The sequence below is a fragment of the Panthera onca genome, chromosome B2, assembly GCF_046562875.1.
Source record: "Panthera onca isolate mPanOnc1 chromosome B2, mPanOnc1 haplotype 2, whole genome shotgun sequence".
Taxonomy (NCBI): Eukaryota; Metazoa; Chordata; class Mammalia; order Carnivora; family Felidae; genus Panthera; species Panthera onca.
The window spans coordinates 72,565,498-72,585,255 of record NC_138343.1 but is presented as its reverse complement, the minus strand read 5'-3'; the positions used below and the strand labels follow the sequence as shown (position 1 = coordinate 72,585,255).

General features: G+C 34.1%; 1 long non-coding RNA gene across 2 annotated transcripts in view; it reads right to left on the bottom strand.

Moving 5' to 3' along the window:
- LOC132667318 (uncharacterized) overlaps window positions 1-19,758 on the bottom strand; it is a 493,653-nt gene that overhangs the window by 1,111 nt on the left and 472,784 nt on the right. The window contains exons 6-8 of one of the 2 annotated variants that reach the window (XR_009605082.3): window positions 17,490-17,547; window positions 2,791-2,904; window positions 287-400 (exon numbers count right to left, since the gene is read on the bottom strand). This is a non-coding gene — a long non-coding RNA (uncharacterized LOC132667318). Of the gene's footprint in view, window positions 1-19; window positions 401-2,790; window positions 2,905-17,489; window positions 17,548-19,758 lie in introns of those variants that run through there. The other variant, XR_009605080.2, reaches the window with a different exon arrangement.

The window sequence follows — 19,758 nt, the reverse complement described above, 5'->3', positions numbered from 1 at the left end:
TTGGTTTTTTTGAGAGAGAGAGAGAGAGAGAAAGAAAGTGAGCAGGGGAGGGGCAGAGAGAGAGGGAGAGAGAAAGAATCCCAAGCAGGCTCCATACCCAGGCTGGAGCCAGACACAGGGCTCAATCTCACAATCCTGAGATCATGACCTGAGCTGAAACCAAGCGTTGGACACTTAACTGATTTAGCCACTAGGTTCCCCCAAAGGGGTGTTTTAGTTAACTTAGACAGCGATAACAAAATACTGCAGACAAGGTAGCTTAAACAACAGGTAACTATTTTCTCACAGTTCTGGGGGCTGGAAGTTCAAGATCAAGGTGCCATCAGGGTTAGTGTCTAGTGAAGGTCTTCCTGGCTTGCAGACAGCTGACTTCTCCCTGTGTCCTTATGTGACTTTTCTTCTGTGTGTAGATGGAGAGACAAAGAGAGAGAGAGAAAGAGAAAGATATCTATGGGGTCTCTTCCTCTTCTTATAAGGACAACAGTTCTATCAGATTAAGGCCCTACCCTCATCGCCTTATTTAATCTTTATGATTTCTTTATAGGCCCTATCCCCAAATATAGTCATATTGGGAGTTAGAGCTCCAAAATATGATTTTGGGGAGTGCACAGTACAGTCCTCAACAAGATGCAAAGCAACATGTTTATCTCATGGGTATATAATCAGAAAATTTTAAACAAAGAGCGAAGGGAAGTCTATTGATTAAAAATAAATCAACATATGCAACTAAAAAAAGCTATTTTCGCAAATGTGAACACTTACTAGATATTTGATGACAATAGTTAATGTTTTCAGAAGTGATAATGCTAATGGATAGAGGCTTTTTACAGTTCTCCTGTTTTGATGTTTTATGTGTTGAAATATTTACATATAAACTGATAAAATGTCTTGGATTTACTTCAGCATAAATCAATGGAGAAAGGAAACAGATGAGGGTAGAGATTAATTAAGATTGACATAAGTTAATAACTGCTGATGCTGGGTGACAGGAGAGCTCATTAACTTATCTCTCCACTTTTGTGTAAGTTTAACATTTTCCAAAATAAAAAGTAAAAATAACAGCAAGTATGCCTATAAATAGAAAGACTAAAAATTGTAAAAGAATACTATATTCAACTCTGTCAATTTGTTTATAAATATGTGTATATCTTAGAAGAATATAAATTAAGAATATAAATTATTGATTATCTTCAGAATTGGAAAATTGAAATAAACCAACTGAAATATTAATTATTAAAACAAATTGCTAAACTCCCTTCCAAAAATATGCCACAACTACATGGCTTTGCAGGAAATTTCTTCCAAGCTACCAAAGGCCAGAACATTTCACAGTGTACAAATTTTAGAACTTCTATATCATGCTGGCCAATAAAGTCCACAACTTGGTATCACCTTGCACTGAAAGATATTCGAAAGGACAGACCATATTTGAACGTTAAAAAACAAAATCAATAATAGCATTAAGGAGAGAAAGTAGTGGTGCTATCAACAGTTTGAATTTTTGAGAACTTTCTTGTGATACAGACAAGATGACATTGGAAAGACAAAGGAACATAAGAGTGGAGGAACCTCCTAACTATCACAAATTAAGAAGGGGCTTTTGAATAATACAGAGCTCCTGAATAGTAGCATGTGCATTAGTCCAGGAAGGCAGGAAATTAATTTAAGGAGTTCAAGAGCCCTGGGTCTGACTTTGCCTTTGGACTCTACTGTTTATGGTGACTATCTATCGACTATAGCTACGGCCTAGGTAACAGTAGATAGAAATCTGCAGTGATCATTGACGGAAGCAAAGCAATGATGATACTGATTTACACTGGTTATTCCTAAAAATCATTTTGAAAAACTAAATTAGGCTGAGAATAACTGTGAGTGAAAATAGGCACTTAAAAGGAGGCTTCCAATTTTCGCTACCAGAATGACCAAGGGCAACCACCAATTCTTTGAAGAGAGAGAACTGTCATGTAATATCCAAATTCCACTTTATAGTAATTAAAAATTCATGAACATATTTATACCTAAATTATTCATATAAACAAAATGTATTAATCATATCATGGGCTCTTTTCTGTTAACTCTTTTGCCATGTTCATAAATCCTAGCTTCAATAAATGTTCTAGGCAGGTCCTGAGAACAGATACTTTACACTCATATATGTTTAGACTTTTACGTTGTTTCAAATCAATTCCAAACATCTGATCTCAACCTTTTAGGGCTCACCTTGCTTTTCTATACTTTGTGACCCTCTATCTCCATTCTCTCCTAGTTTCCTGCTACCAGTCACTCTGTGCCTGCTTGAATTTGTGTCACATTTCCACTTATTTTTCTAACTTAAATGCAGAAGTCATTTCCAATATATGCACCATGGTTGTAAGTAAAGTTACTACTAGTCTCTAGCCTCTGTCCTGTGAGAGTCTGTTCCTTGCAAAATCACCACAGCATGGGGGATTGTGGAGGAAATGCAATAAATACTTTATAATTGTGATGATGGAATGTAATGTGAAAAGCCTTAGCACTATCATTTCTAGGATATTTATTTATTTATTTATTTATTTATTTTAATGTTTATTTTTGAGAGAGAAAGAGTGTTGAATGGGGAAGGGGCAGAGGGGGTGGGGGGGGACAGAGGATCTGAAGCAGGCTCCACGCTGACAGCTAAGAGCCTAATGCCAGTCCTGTACTCAACCTGAGATCATGACCTGAGCCAAATTGGGTGCTCAACTGACTGAGCATCCCATGTACCCCTAGAATCTTTAGGTGCATGTGCTGCATCTTATGAATGTATCTTACCATTTGAAAAAGACAAGTCTTCCTTAAAGATCAGCTGTTGCAGGATTCACTTGTCCTTTAAACCACATTCGAAGAAGTGAATGAATCCTATGAGATTCTCTCTGATCTCGACACCTGGTGAAGAATACTGACAGCGCTTAAGATCTCTATTATCAAGACCAAAGAATGGACGAAAGTGTACACCTCTTATATCATTGCTTTAACTTTTACCTTAAAAAGAGAATTGAAAAACCTTACACAGGAGTTTGTAGTTTGCATTTCTCTAAACTGACGTCTGCTTAATAAGGCCAAGCCTGGCACACTCCTCACCGAGTGGTCAGTGTCTCCTCCCTAATGGTACAGACTGTGTGGCGCTATGAAGCATAAAATTATCAACAAGGGGATTTCTGGTGCTTTTACTTGACTAAGAAAACAGTTTATAAAATAATATTAAGAATATTATGAACTTACTTAAAACTAGAAGGACCATATATCTCAGTTCTCCCAAGGAAATAACAATTTTGATTTATTGTTCAGAGTGATTTACTTCTAGTGTCTTCTTTCAGTGTCAAAAATATTCCTATGTGGGAGATAAATTATATGGTTCCACCATCTGAAACCCCTGGCCTCCCAGAGTAGCATCCATTTCATCCTCAAACCAGATAAAAGAGAAATGTAACCAGAGACGCAGCTCTTTGCAAAAGCAACTGTGGGCTGCCAGCTACAAAAACATCAGGTTTTGCTCTTGATCTACTTATACAGTAAACAACAAATTTTTAAAAAATGTATGAAGAAAATAACTGGACATGATATCAACAAATTAAGTTAAATTAAATTATTAAAATATAACCACTTGCTATTAACCAGAATAATCTTTCATACATAATAAGTGATAAGGAAGGATGACAAATAGAACATACATAATATTTTCAAAAATTTAAACACAAATAAAACTGTGGAATATAGTTCAGAAAAGAGAAATAGTATTAATGCAGTAGAATTAGAGGTTTACATAATATTCCTTTATAATCTTGTATAATTCTATTGCATTAGTCATTGGGAAAACAAGAGAAGAAAAGTACAGAAAAAAATAGAATATAATCTATCTACATAGAGATAAAGTTACGACAGTATTGGAGAACAACTTCCAGTCAGTTATAAGGTGACAATCTTTTTTATTTTAACCACCATTAAAGTTTTTATACTATCAGTTATTGGCTAAGATTCACACTGTTTTTTCTCATTTTTGGGATTTCCATTTACCTCATCCTACCTGAAAATATATTCCCTTTACATGGGTTGATATGTATCTATTTACAATTAATTTTGATAATCAATGGCTTCATGACTAAGAAGAACAGAAAAGTTTGTTCTTTGTGGGAAAACGTGCCTCTGGGTAGGATATTTTGGATATCTTTCCAGCTGACATATAATAGTAATATGCATGACCTTTTTAAAGATGGAAAATATATACATGAAAAGTAATACTTTTTTTTATATACAAAAGAAAGTTGTGGAAAGGAAAGGGAGACTTTAAAATCAGCAGTCCTGACACTGGGTCTCCATTGTTACATGAGTAGTGTTACCTTAGGTAAGTCCTTCACTACTTCGAGGGGTAATGAGGAACAAATGTGATAATACATCAGAAAGCATTTGTAAAGTGTAAAGTTTACACATGTTGATATCGTGCACATCATTATTACAGAAACATTGAAAAAATTGAGTATAGAGTAAGATGGATGTAATAGTATTGACATGTGTTTAAATACAAACTAAAACGAAACAAAACAAGAACTACACGCAATGATAACAGAAAGAGGAAAAGGGAAGTAACTGGGATTATTTCAGAACATACCAAAGTTTTCTTTGGAATTATAGAGTAAAGTGATGTACACTGGCTCCAAATAATAGATTATAGAAAACTTTAAGTCATTCTTTGTGAATAAAAATGATATCCTTTTTTTTCACAGTAATGCATAATAAGTCAGTACTTTTAAACTATTTTGAATTTCCTCAAAAATAAGGTGCTAAAGATATTTGCTACCTCATAAATCTAACACAGAAAATTTCTGAGATTCCACCATGGTTGAAATTGTGGTTAGCTATAAATTGAGAGAAAAAATATTTTCAAGTGACAAAAAGAATCAAATAGCACCATAAGCACTGAATTCAAAAAGAACTAGGGGCACCTGAGTGGCTCAGTCACTTAAGCGTCTGACTCTTGATTTCAGCTTAGGTCATGATCTCACGGTTTGTGAGTTTGAGCCCTGTATTGGGTTTAGTACTAACAGTGTGGAACCTGCTTGTGATTCTCTCCCTCTCTCTCTGCCCCTCCCCCACTCTCTCTTTCTGTCTCTAAATAAATAAATAAATAAATAAACTTTAAAGAAAGAATTAAAAAAAAAGAAAGAACTAAAAAGACAGGTTATCTAGCCATTGGAATTGGACTCTTATGTAAGACCAAATGTGACAGTTTAGATCACTCAACTTCAGTGCTAAAGTTGGCAGAATAATTCTTGTGTGAAGTAGAGGTGGGAAAGAATTCAATTTGGTACATAAAGTATAAATACCAAAGATTTTTTTCAAACAAAATATTTTCATATACTAATAAAGTCACTTTTAATGTATAAAGCTTATAGAACTTCCAAGTGCCTCATTTTGGAAAAAGTCCTGAAGAAACCAACATCAAGCATAAAATATTAGTAACTATTGCTGCTTCTGTCGATTAAACAGCTCAAGACTCAGTGAAAAGAATAAGGCAATGAGAGCACTCAATGCATTTCTAGAAATTGTCAGTGTTCCCACTATTCCAATGATCACTTTGAACCTTAAGAGTTGAGTTCCATTAAAAAAAAAAAAAATTGATAAACTGAATGGTCCTTTACCAAAACCCACTACACAACATCAAGCTCCTTTGCTGAAGGATTTCACCTTAATGTGTGAAATTAATCCTTGTTCTGGAGCAACAGGTTGGGTGCCTTAAAAGCCTACTTGTTTCCTTGAGTCGTGCCTTGCAACCCAGATGAGTTTAGTATTTCAGAAGCAGACACTAGGGGAAGCGCTGAACCTGCCAATTCTGTAACAGATACCGGCGTGTCGTCACGTCTCACAAAGACCACCTTTGTGGACCGCATTCTTTTCCCATCAGGCCGTGCAGCGCTGACCTGTGGTGTGTTTTTAGTTTCCAAAGAATGCTGATCCTCTCTAAAAGATCTACTGAAAACTGAGTGTTGAAGCACAAATGAAAAGTGAAAAGTGCCATTTAGCACACAACATAATTATTTCATGGCCTACTGCAAGTTAGCAAAGGCACGTTTCAGCTTTTAAGATGTGAAAGCCAGACCATGCTGTATCATAATATTTTGTCTGTTTTCTGGAAACAGCTTTAAATCCCCCTTTTCCTGGGTTGGTGGCTGCTGAGAAGGAAGGGAGAAGGGAATGATATTTTCATGTGGAATAGCTTTTTAAAGACTGAGTAATAAAACCTTGATTAAGTGAACAAACATTGAATTCAATATCTGCAATAGCCAGATCCTTTCAAAAGAAACTAGCTTAACCTCAGGAAATAGCATAAGCAATCATAGCTATTAAATTCACTTTGTACTAAAATTTAATCCATCCAAGTGCACCAGTAAAGTCAATACCATGAATAGCCATACAGTGTGGAAATGTATACACATACTAATTTTTAATACCACATAGGTTTAATTTTATACACATTCTATATAGTGCATGCTAAGTGGAAGAGAAAGTAAGTTTATATGACTTTCAATTCTCACCAAGATTCCTTCAATAAATTAATCTTGATGGTGGCATAAAAGATGCCATTTTTCTAGAAACATTCTAAGGATCTATAAACTAGTGTCCTTGGTCCTAATAATTGAGAATAACTTCTTTTTAAAAAATTTTTTAATGTTTAGTTTTGAGAGCGAGAGAGATTGTGCGGGGGGGGGGGGGGGGCGGGGGAGGGGCAGAGAGAGAGAGGGAGGCACAGAATCCGAAGCAGGCTCCAGGCTCTGAGCGGTCAGCACAGAGCCGCACGCAGGGCTCGAACTCATGAACCATGAGATCATGACCTGAGCCGAAGTCGGACGCTCAACTGACTGAGCCACCCAGGTGCCCCGAGAATAACTTCTAATTAGAGAAAAGAGAAAAGATAAAAAGGAATTACATCTTTTCCCAGGAAAATTCTAAATGTTTGCAATAGGAGCTCTTACGGGAAAGGATTTTCCCTTTGACTCACCACCACACACCACTATACCACAAATAAATTTTGAGATAAGGTAATTTGCTTCTCTGCCCAGATATCAGGTAACAGAAGAAAAAATAAACAGCTCCTTTCCTACTTTCAGTGGATTAAATTTTTTTTTATTTTTCCAGAACTATTAACAAATGACACTCTTGTGATTACATATTTTCCCACCTGTGTCTGCAACAGCTGAACTGGAACAGTATGTTTACTGACCACAGTATAATGACTGCTGTCTAGAACCTTCTTGATACATGTTATTTGAATGAACCAAGACTTTACTGAATTTCAGAATAGCTTGTTAGCTTTTATCAGTGTGAAATGTAGAGATCACAATATCATAGAGAGGCGGGAATATTTGCAACATTTATGTTATATACCTCAACTCAGACTTTTGCCCTACTCCCAGCACCAGCCATTTCCCAGTGCTGTTTTTTCTTTACAGTCAATCCTCGTAGCTTGTTGAGAAAGACTTTCATTGAGAAAGCGATAAAAAGCATCCCCAAATATTTTTATTCTGTAATTCTTTACTAAGTGCCCACTATATACCAAGCACTGTGTCTGGCAATATGAATAAAAACTCAAGGATAATATTTGATGCTATTTGACAAATTAGCTCTTGTTTACTATAACACCATGAAATCATTTAAGGAATAATTTTTTGTTGATTTTTCTACCATATGTTAGATGTCAATTCTCACAGTAACTATGAATTAAGTGTTATTATCATTTCCCACTTTCAGATGAGGATACTAATGCACAGAGGAATTAAGAAATTTGCCCAAAGTCATACAGATAGTTCCACAGACAACATTTGGACCACGGTAGCCTGGCTCTGAAGAAGGGCTCTTAACCACTAAATTATGCAGCAAAGTCTTGCTGGGTATGATGAGAAAGGAAAGCCTTGCAATATTATATGATTTGTGTTAGAAGTATCTTTTTTGACTGTAATATAGCTCTTTCTGTGGGTTAGCCAAAAGTTTTATGTAAAACAATCACATATTTGCTGAACCACTCCAAAGAAATATATCCATTTGATAAAGACTTTTTCTCCGAATTATCAGTTGAACATTATTCATTTATAGACCTTCAACAAATCGTACCACTTACACAAACAGTAATTAGTTTTAATTTCCCTTTGTCCACCTAAAATAAAAGTGGAGTAATTGATATCTTGGTACTGAGAATTTCATTCTACCTAACAGCAAGTTCAGCACTTTACATGAAAGGGTATTTGATAATTGTCAAGAATCTTAAAATTCTGATGACCTGTGCCTGAAAACGTTGTTTTATGAATTGAATTTCCTGTAACATGTTTTACAAATAAATTCTGGGTCTTAGATTTTGATGATGCTTATTACTGTTTGGCCTTAGTCTTCTTGCCCTAAGAAGAAGATTTTAAGATTATAAATACAAAGAGCTCCACAGCTCTTTTTACTGTAAGTGAAATGACATCTGGTTAAGTGGATTCAGTGTTTTAAGAAATGCCTCTCAGTCATAGACTTTCTTTTATGTCCTAACTTGGGCTTTGTTCTCTATCAAAATGCTTCATTGTTCTACACTCTGTTGCCCTCCTTTTCGTATGTATTTTGAAGGCTTTCTCCTTCCACTGTAAATATTTAAAATGTGTTTTTAATGGTTCATGCTTTGGTTTATCAAATATGTATGAAGGATCTATTATGTGCTGGTACTGTTTATGTGTTGGAAATACGAAGGTGAATTGCATTTGGCATTAGTTTTAGATTGTTTACATTGCATAATAATGCTCAATTTATACCAAGGAAAGTGTGCGCAGTATATATGTCTAAACTATAATGTTCACAACAAAAGGAAAACCTCTGAACCTAGCATCCAACCCAAGAACCAGAATACCATCAGAATTACAAAAATCTACAGGTTTGTTCCCAATTCCATTCCCTCTGCTTCCGTTCAAGAGGCAACTACCACTTGAACTTGTTGTTTTCATTCCCTTTCTTTTCTCCTGACCCTTACCGTTTTTTCTCCTCTTTTAAGAGTTTTAATATGGGTGCATATATCTACTTTCACTGTTCTGTAATATTTTATTCTTTAAAAAGATACAATTTTATTTATGTATCTACAATTAAGGAAACTTTGGTTTATTTTCAAATTTTGCTATTATGAACAATAATGCAATAGACATTCTTGTATATGTTCTTTAATTCAGGCTTTAGAATCTCTTGTACACACTCTGTAGTGAAATTGCTAGGGATGATAATAGGAAGATCCATGTTTTCAACATGCTATCAATATATATACCAAATTAAACTCCCATCAGAATTTCATAAGAGTCTCCATTGATCCTATGTTGGAAATTACCATGCTTCTTAAGTTTTACCCAACTAGTCTGTGCTAAATAATGTTACAATGTTAAAACATGATTTCTAATGAAATTTAATATATTATGTGTCTGGATCATTTCTATTGACTCTTCTATGAAATACTGCTTCATATAATTTGTTCCCTTTAAAATTTTTTTCCACTTTAACATAAGCATTAAAGATTTTGGTCCATTAAAAAATAATTTTGATGTATGGCATGAGGTAGAAAGCCCATTTCATTTATTTTTAAAATAATATACCATAAATAAGCTTCATTTATTTACAGATCTATTTATTTCCAAGTGCCCTTCAAAGTCACCTCTCTTATATGTCCAACTTAGGTCTGTTTCTGATACATCTTTTTCATTCTGTCGGTACTTGTCTGTTCCTGTGCCAATGCCACATGGCCTCAATGAGCTTTATAACATATTCTTACTTTTCTTTTTTCAGGAGTAGCTATATTATTATTAGTCCTCAAAAATCCCATTGGAAGTAGATTAAATCTATTGATCATTGGAGAAAATGACATCTTTATGATATGGAATTTTCTTTCTTATGAAAACATTATCTATAATGTCTTTTAATAAAATGTTACACTTTTTCATATATACATGCTTTGCTGTGTTCATGCTTAGGCGTCATATTATTTCTTTTTAAATTGGTTTTGGTAAGTGATATTTTTATAAGAATATAACCTCGAATAAATCAAGCTTTTTACATATTTCAAATCTTTTAAAAAGTTCTCTAATTTTAATTGAACTATCAAAAATTGTAAGATGTGTGTGTTATCATCTCCCACTTCCATGGATATTTGCAAGTTCTTCCCTAGAATTTATGTAAACTTTTGCCTTCTACATTTTGAAGCTTTATTATTTAGTGCATTCTAGTAATCTTTCTGTAAACTGAAAGTTTCCATTCTTGATAATGATTGTAATTAATATTAGAAGTTATTTAGCAAGAGTCAGTTAATATTTACATCAGAGCTGTATTTATTACTCAGTCAATGAAACCTGACTAAGCATTGTTACATGGAAGCACTAGTATTTGGCTGGGTATAGTTTTTATTCGGTTCGGTTGTACTGAATCTTTACATTTAGTTTTCCCCAAATGTAATCATTTGCTTTACTTCCTACTGGAAACATTCAGTAAATAATAAGAATGAAAATAAATTCCCAGTATATAGGCTAAAATTAAAAAAAAGAAAGGTTTTCTATTTAATATTCATTTAATTAAGATCCTAAGTACACAGGACACACCCATCATGTTCTTCAGCCCATTGCTATGTCCTTATCAGTGATTCCTACATAAACCTGTATGTTCACTTGTATCTCTTGATTCTAATTTCTTGTCTTTATCCCCAAAGGCACCAACTTTAGTAAATTTAATACACATCTTACAATTTATCTGCCTGTCATTTATTTTCATAGTTGTTATTCTGGAACAAATAATGTATGTTTTGTGTCAATGGAATTCTCATAACTGGTATAGCACTACAAATAACATACTCTTTCACATTTTTCCTTAACATTCTTCTTTATGTTTAGTCATGTTGCTCTTATTTACATGATTCTTTTGACTGCTTTGTATTAGTGCATATTGTAAATTTACAATATATTTACTATAATGATCCTTAGTGGCACTTAGGTTATCTCTAATTCTTTGCTTTCAAAACCCACTGAGTTTAGAACAATCTCATTCTTGTCTCTTTGGAGACCAGTGTGAATACTTCTCTGGGCTATGTATCCAACAGAGAATTGCTGGATGGTACACGTATTATACATACTGTAATATATACTAAATATATACTAATATATGCTAAAATATATATGTGCATATACATATTATATATATTTCATATTTATATATTTTGTATTTTGCATATATTTTACATATATATACATATATCATACATTTTATATATATATTTCACATAGGTATATATTCCCATATCCTTACAACTCTTAATGTTATCTGGTTTTCTAACTTTTGTCAACATTAAGGATATAAAGTGGTATTTCACTGAATTACCTTGTGCTCTTGTGACTACTAGTTAAGATGTGTATCTTTCAAAAAACAAAAAGATATATATCTTTCCCATGTGCATATTTACCATTTAGGTTTCCCCTCTTGTAAACTGATGTTCATATTCTTTGCTAGTATTTTTATTAATTTGATTTTTTTCCACTTTTAACAGATTAGCAGTTTTTTCCTATGTTTCAGCTATTAATCTTTTGCAATTGTTGATGTTGTAAATACCCCCTGCCAACCTGACAATTTACTTTCCTTTTGTTCCTACTGAATGGCCTTTTGGAGTATTTAAAAACCATGATGATATTCCCCTCTGTTTTGTTCCATTAGATTTTTTGGTTTTAACCTTTTATAGTTGGATATTAAATAAGTTGGAGATTTTAATTTTAATGTATGCATATGTGATATAGAAATTCTGAAATTTTTCCCATATGGTGAATCAACTTTCTCAATGCAATAATCTAAAGCTACTTTTTAATATAGATTTGTGGTGTTACTTCTGCTATATACCAAGTAAGACTCACTATTCTCTTCTATTTGTTATAGTGTCTTGGGATCAATAACACACTTTTAATAACTATGGCTTTATAATATATCTTAATATTCATAAAATATGTCTGCCCTTTTTTATTTCATAATCCCTCAAAAGGAAATTAATATTTTTATGTTCATGACCATGATAAAGTTCCTCATGTTAATGTCTTTTATTATATTCTTTAAAGATTGTTGTAATAGTTATCCTACTTTCTATTATTTTTATTTTTATTTTTATTATTTTTATAGTTGATTATTATTAGTATAAAGAAAAATTCCTTACTTTTTTTTTTTTAATAAATGTTGATTGTGTCTTGTTAACTTAGCCAAGTACATTATTCACTTCAATAGTTTGTTCATTTTCCTGGGTTTCAATTTAAATGATCATATCATCTTCAAAAAATAAACTTTATAAATGGCATATACAATAGATATAAATAAGATAATCAGTTGTTTAGAAATTTTATGACAGCGTGTTGCCAATGGTCAGTGTTCAGGAAGAATTCTGAGAAAAATCATGACTTAAATAAAAGTACAGAGTAAATATGAAGGTTTAATTGGAGTTTGGGATTTCATAATGCCAAGATTATTACAGTACCCTGCATTATTCTTTGTATGTACTTTCTTATTAGCATCATGATAAAAATAAATATCATACCGCCAGTTAAATTTTATACTGGTTGTTTATGGTTCCATTCTATAAGGGTCTTGATAATTAATGTGTTAGTTCCTTGGGGAAGATGAAAAAGTTCTTTGGTGAAAATATCGTCATACATGTGCAAAATGTTAAATTGTGAAAACTTGTCTATAATTTTCTAACACACACATGCCTATACTCCCCAAAACTAATTCCTTTCAGACAATTCCCACAGCAATTTTTCAAGCTGTCACTGTCTTCTTGGAACTAATTTTATGAACAGAGATTAGTCCTTTTCAAAGTTAGAATTGGATATCTCCCCCAAATAAAAGTTGTTCTTTTATCTGTAAAAGGAAAATAAGTAATGTAGGTGATAGGCTTGCATTATCCCATATAAAATTGTTATGCTGAACAAATTCATCAGAGAGAAAATGTTTTTAACAAAAGCAAACCAGAGTAATAATTGGAGGTTTGTGAAAAATAGCCAATTGGCTAATTTCTTTCTTTGCTTTGGATGTTGTAAATGGTAATACTGTCCCACCCAAATAAAACTTGATATGAAAAAAATGATCATGTTTGGGATAAATGTAAGACACTGAACCATATGCTCTAATTTTAAAAAAGAAAAGAATATGTCACTATACTTAGCTAATTTTCAATTATAAATGAACTTAAATAATGTTATTTGTTCAATTTAACAAGATATCTATTAGTATTTGTGTAATAAGTTTGCAGCTAGGTCCTACATATATTTCTAAACATAATATCAAAATGATGCTATTTAAATATTATATTTAAATGTAATGTTTCTGAATTGATTTTAATTCATTAGACTTTGTTTAGAAATGAGAAGGAAGCAAGTATCAGGATACATAAATAGTTTCTAGCAAAACTGTTTATCAATTATATTCAGCAAGATTCACTATTCCAATATTAAACCATTCATATAGTCAATAAATATTCACTAAGCACGTCTATGTGATCATTGTCCTAAGCAAAGGAGACATAATATTTAAAAAGAGATTGACAAAGTTTTGAATGAAGATTATAATCTAGTGAGAGAAACCTATAATAATTAAATTTATAAGCAACTGAAGAAATAGTTTAAGTAAAATATGATGGGTATTGAGAAGAATGCAATGTGCAGTGGGAGCGCATTAAAGGGAGCTCTACCTCAACCTGAAGACGTTAGGAGGGGCCATAGTAAGTCTTCCAGAGGAATTGACACACAGACTGAGACAGATATTTAACATAGGCTGGTGAATGGGAAGGAAGGGAGAGGAGGGTGAAAAATATTCTGGGCACACATGGGGATTGCCTGTTGAAAGACATTGCAGTGAGACAGAGCTGACACAGCTGAAGAGCTGAATGAGTTCCCTATGGCTACAGTTTGACAAAAGGAAGGGTAATGCCCAGAGAACAGTGTAAAGACAAAACCACTGGTTAAGTGATGAAAGGTCTCATAATATCCCGTGAGTATACATGTAATTTTAGGCAGTCTGGGGGATTTGAGACAACAAAGTGTCATGACCATAGTTTAATTTCAGGAAGATCATACTGGCACCATTCAATGAGTGAATTAGAGAAAGCCAAAATGGCAGCCAGGGAATCTAGTAAAAGACTATTTTAATCATGATGGTCTACGAGGTACAATCAACAGGACTCCATGATCAATTACGAATAGGGCAAGAAAGTAGAAGAAGTCAACAATAGCTCTCAGGTTCCTGATCTTAGAACTGAGTGAAACATGATACCATTCACTGAAGTGAGGAATACAGAGGAGGGGGAATGAGGGCAATTTAGTTCTGGACAAATTTAATGTATCTAGAAGACATTCATGTGAACATGTCCACTAGGAAGCTATAGTCTGGAACTTAGGAGAGAGAGCTGAGCAGAAAATAAGACTTTGTGAGTTATCCATGTATATTTGACAATCGAAGATATGTGAGAATTTGAGATATACTGGGGCCTAGAATGAGAAATGACACCAGGGCACCCCCTATAGTATTGCAGTGTTTAAAAATATAGTAATGTAGGGGTGCCTGGGTGGCTCAGTTGAATGAGTGTCCAGCTCTTGATTTTAGCTCAGGTCATGATCTCATCATTGGTGAGATCCAGCCCCGCACATTAGGCTCTCTGCTGACAGCACAGAACCTGCTTGAGATTCTCTCTCTCCTCTTTCTGCCCCTTCCCATGCTCATATTCTGTCTCTTTCTCTCAAAACAAATAAAATAAACATTTAAAATGTAGTAATGTACAAAGAACTCCAACTCATATCAAATGGTAACATTTCCTGAGAAATAGTGAACTTTATTAAAATGAGCTATCAAAATAAAAAGACAAGAATATGAATGAACATGGTACCTAAATACATTTCAACTCTGAAAATCTTTCTATATGTACTGAAAAAACTGTCCCAAATGTTATATAAACAAACTCATAACTTGACTTTTGTTTCAAGCTCCTAAAAAAAATCATTGAAAAAAATGTCTTCCATACCACGTTACTTTCAAGCAAAACAATTTACCATGCAGAGCAGGGTCTCTCAAATTTATGTTAAATATATTTGCTATGATTTCACCAATATTAATTTGCTAAAGACAGTTGTTAAATATACGAGACCAGGTTAAATAGGAGTTTCATTTTCTTACGTTTAGATCATTTATCTTCTTACAGTTGTTTTTTAATTAAAATAAATTATTAAATAATACTTATAATCAATTGAGAGAAACCTAGTTTACAAGTACAAAAGTAAAACAAAGGCTAACATTTAAAGCAAGAAGGAATTTAAAACATTTGGTTTGGGAAAGAAGCTTAGAAAATTGACCCTCTGAGATACACTTTAACACCTAGCTATAAGTCTGAAGTGGATTTGTCTATGATAAACAATCCTAACAATAATCCATCCTGAAAATCATTGAAAGACAGTTTACTGGTGAGCATATCATACCTCCTTTTATAGCCTGAGGATGGAGTTGAACTAAATTACAATCAATAAAACACCTGTAAACTTGTGTATTTTAATCTTTTCTGAAAGCAAATGGAAATGAAGATACATACATATATATTGAGGGGCTTTGGAAAAACAGATATATGCCAGGGCAGATGAGGGGAAACCTAAATTCCAATTTACTATATTCTGGCAAGACAATTGTTATTTAAATTATAAATATTGTTTTATATAATTTTCATTAGCTCATCTATTTACCTCTGTCGATTATTTTTCTGTTCTATCTCCTAGGGATAAACATGGGTGAGTTATAATTAATTTTCTGATCTTTTCCTCAAGCACTTCCTCTGAATTAAATACTTAACCTTTTGTCAACTTGGGACAATAGTTGTTTAACAAATGTTAATTTACTGTCTCTCCAACCTCAGTTTAGTTATGCAAATAAATACAAAAGGCTTAAACTAATCGTGCTTCCCAGTTTAGGTCAGGGAATTTTGGTTCCTTGTTTTAACATCAACAAAAAGGTGTGTTGCTAAAAGATACTCCCACTGAAATAAAGGACAGCAGGTTTCTGAGAAGGCACTGGGAGCCCTAAAGTGATCTGAGGACAAAATATATCTGGCATTTGGCTATCCCAGAGAGCTATTTCCACCTACTTTTAAAGCTCTGAGCCAGACCATACTTACTTACATTCTTAATTAATGCCTTTGTGTTTTCCCTACAGCTGTCTGTACAACACAGCTTTGGGGCCCTCTGTTCCTTGGCAGGAATATGGCCTTTATGAAGAAAGTCAACTTCAGCATGCTCTGAAGGCAACACAAATGTCAACTTCATAGGGGATGCACTGCCAACCAAATCAAAGGCTTTAAAAGAAATTTAGCCATGATATTGGCTCTGCCAATGCTTCCCACATCCCTGTCTCACAGAGTGCATTGATTCTCCACAGATTCTTCACTATTGGCCTAAATAAAGAGCTCATGAAGAGGCAGAAGCTGTGAACCATCTCAACAGCCCAAAAAGACTTTCATCCCAAGAGGGGATAAATCCAGCCCATGTAGTGTCACATAACTGAACATGTGTGTGAACATACTATATTTTGCTTAACCAGGAAGGAATTATCAAAAGGTAGTGTATATTCTACATTTAGTAAATATGAATATATGATTAATTTGATGTTTAAATTGTATTCTCCATATACAGCATGATTTTATAGATTCCTTGGTAGTGTCCAGCTACATATATTACCAGATTTTGTGTCAGTATATCAACAGACAGCTAAAATGCCTCTCTGATAGTTATTAGGGATCTCCTGGAAGTGAAATATTAATAAAAGAAGTGTTTTGTCTCTACGACACGGCCATAATAAGCAGCGTTTGGGGGAGCATCACAAGAAGCATCCTGCTTCTTCCCTATATTTTATCCCACAATACCACAACTTTCAAATCTAAACACCAATTGCTTTTCTCTACTCCTGGAAAGGGCAGGAATTACACTGCTATGTTATAAAACTTTGTACCAATTTATATAAAAATAAATTAAAATCAAAGAAAAAGTCTAATTGGCACCTACAATGAGATCTAACATTGTACTAGTACATTGTGCTTCTTGTTTCCCAAACATTTTATTCATTTATACTTCAGCAGTAAGCCCAATTGTGTCCAATGTCTAGGGATTAGAAGTAGGTTGTAAACCCTTATTAATTCCCAGGGGACATGATATTGAATCAAACATTTCATCTACATGATGTTTTTTGAACTTTATTTAGAGGCATGCAGTGCATTACAAAGGATAAAATTTGTCTTGGTGTGAGAGAAACTGTCTCTGAAACTATAAGATCTGACATTTTACTTCTAACTTTTTCTTTGATCTCTTTGCTTTTTGCAGAAGTAACACTGTCCTTAAGGAATGAGAGTTGGGTTTTTTTGGTCTGTTTGGGGTGTGTGTGTGTGTGTGTGTGTTTTTTGCTTAGCACTTTATACTTACCTAGTTCAGAAGGCTTAGAGGAGATGGTAAGTAGGAGCACTTAGATTCCTAATTTGGCCTAACAGGATATCAGAACATAAATAGAAAAAAGATACATTTAAACATCTTCAGAGTTACATATTTTGTAGATTTGGTTACATATAAAACAACTATCTACCAGGTATAAACATTCAAAGGCACAAACAAAAACATAGAGAAAAATTAGGATAATGATAAATTAGGCAATATAGTTCAGGAGATCAAAAATATATATGTATATTTAGGTATATATTAAAACTTCATATTTCACCCATACAAATGATAGCTGCACCATAAGTACTCCTTCCTCTCTGTAATTTATATATGTTCTACTAACTGAATAGTAGTAGTTTTTTGCTTTTTGTTTTTTTAGAGAGAGAAAGATCCCGAGTAGGGGAGAGGAGCAAAGGGAGGAAGAGATGGAATCTTAAGCAGGCTCCATGCTCAGCGTGGAGCTCATCATGGGGCTTGATCCCATAGCCTTGGGATCATGACCTGAGCCAAAATTAAGAGGTGGACACCCAACTGACTGAGACACTCAGGTGCCCCTGAACAGTAGTAGTTCTTGCTCTGAGTTGTTCTGATGGTTCCAAATTTTGTTTCCAAAAATATGTCAGTGAACCTTAGTCCTTAATCTATTATAAAATTGATTAATTAGAGCTTATATTAAAAAAATGCTTTCTTAAAGTGGGTTTACTGCAATTATCCATTCTATCTATGCTTTTGATCACCATACTTTATATTTTACAAGCCCTTACTCAGAAGACTATGGGATACTTTATATACCAAATAATTACTTCTTACAGCAATTTTTAATGGTTGGAAAATATACGCTTTTGAACTGGAAAATTAAAAACATAAATCCAGCCCCATTATTTAATAACGAAATGCCATCAGGAAATGTTACTATTTAATCTGTTTAGGCCTATTTCCTCATGTGTTAAAGGGGTTGTAGAGAATAAAGGGAGCAATACTACATATTGATACTGTCTCCACAACATTAATTCTGCCTATTCCTAGGTGTCCTGCCATATGCCCTTGGAAGTGATGCTGAGTCGGCCATCAGTTTGAGGAATGGAAAACTTGTTTCTCTGTCAGTATTATGGCTTTCAATAACCTCTTCCCAAACTAATCTGCATATGGTTCTCCTTCCTTTAACTACAGATATTGGTTCAAGTGATTCAATTCAGGCCACATAGATATAGGTGGAAATTTTCTGGAAGCTGTGGGTGAAAAAAAAATGGCAGTGGACAGATTTCTCTTTGCATTTTTCTTCCACATGTTGGGGTACACAAGTGTGAAACCTGGAAGTGTTGCAGCCATTTTGCCACCATGAAGTGTCAACTTTATGCTAACATTGACACTATGGGGCAAGCAGAGAAACAAAGAGAAATTGTGTCTTTAGTGTCATCATTTGAGTCACAAAATCAAACCAACCCCAAAGACTGTCCTAATTTCTACACTTTTAAAGTGTGCTTAAAGACTTTCATTTGCTTTTTTTTTTTTTTTTTTTTTGCTTTTGCTCTTACTATTGTTTTTGCTATTGTTTTCCTACTTTCAACAGGGAGAGGAGTAACTGCTAAAAAGGGATGTCTGCACCAAGATGTACTTTACTTATTTTCCAAATTTTAGAAGGCAATGTGTTTCATTTTGCATTCTGAAAAACAAAGTGTTTTTTTTTTTTTGGTTCTGTTTTATTTTAATACTGTCCTTATTGTGTGTTCTCCCATGTCCTCTCTCTACTTTGCCCCATCTTGTTTGCTGCCCTAGAAGACTCACCTTTTTGGAACATATTAGGTGTACCTGGGTGGTGCCTGGGTGGCTCAGTCAGTTAAGCATCTGACTCTTGATTTCGGCTCAGGTCATGATCTCACGGTTAATGAGTTTGAGCACTGTATGGGGCTCTGCACTGACAGTGCAGATCCTGCTTGGGATTCTTCGTCTCTCTCTCTCTCTGCCCCTCCTGCACACTATCTCTCTCAAAATAAATAAATAAACTTAAAAAAAAATTCACCCACATCCCCTGGCTTCTGTTGGGTTTAGAAAGGCCAGCAGGAGATTAAAGGAAGGGAGAAGGTCAGGGTATTTTTTGCTCTGGGCTTCCCCCACTAAACATTTGCAGTGAGCTGAACGTGTCCTTCCACTGAAGACCACGGAGGAGTCTACAAAACTATCTGCTTCAGAGACCCAAGAACTCTGTGCTTCCCTTGTTCCCTTGTCCTAGGAGTGGTAAAAACTTAGATGCTATTAT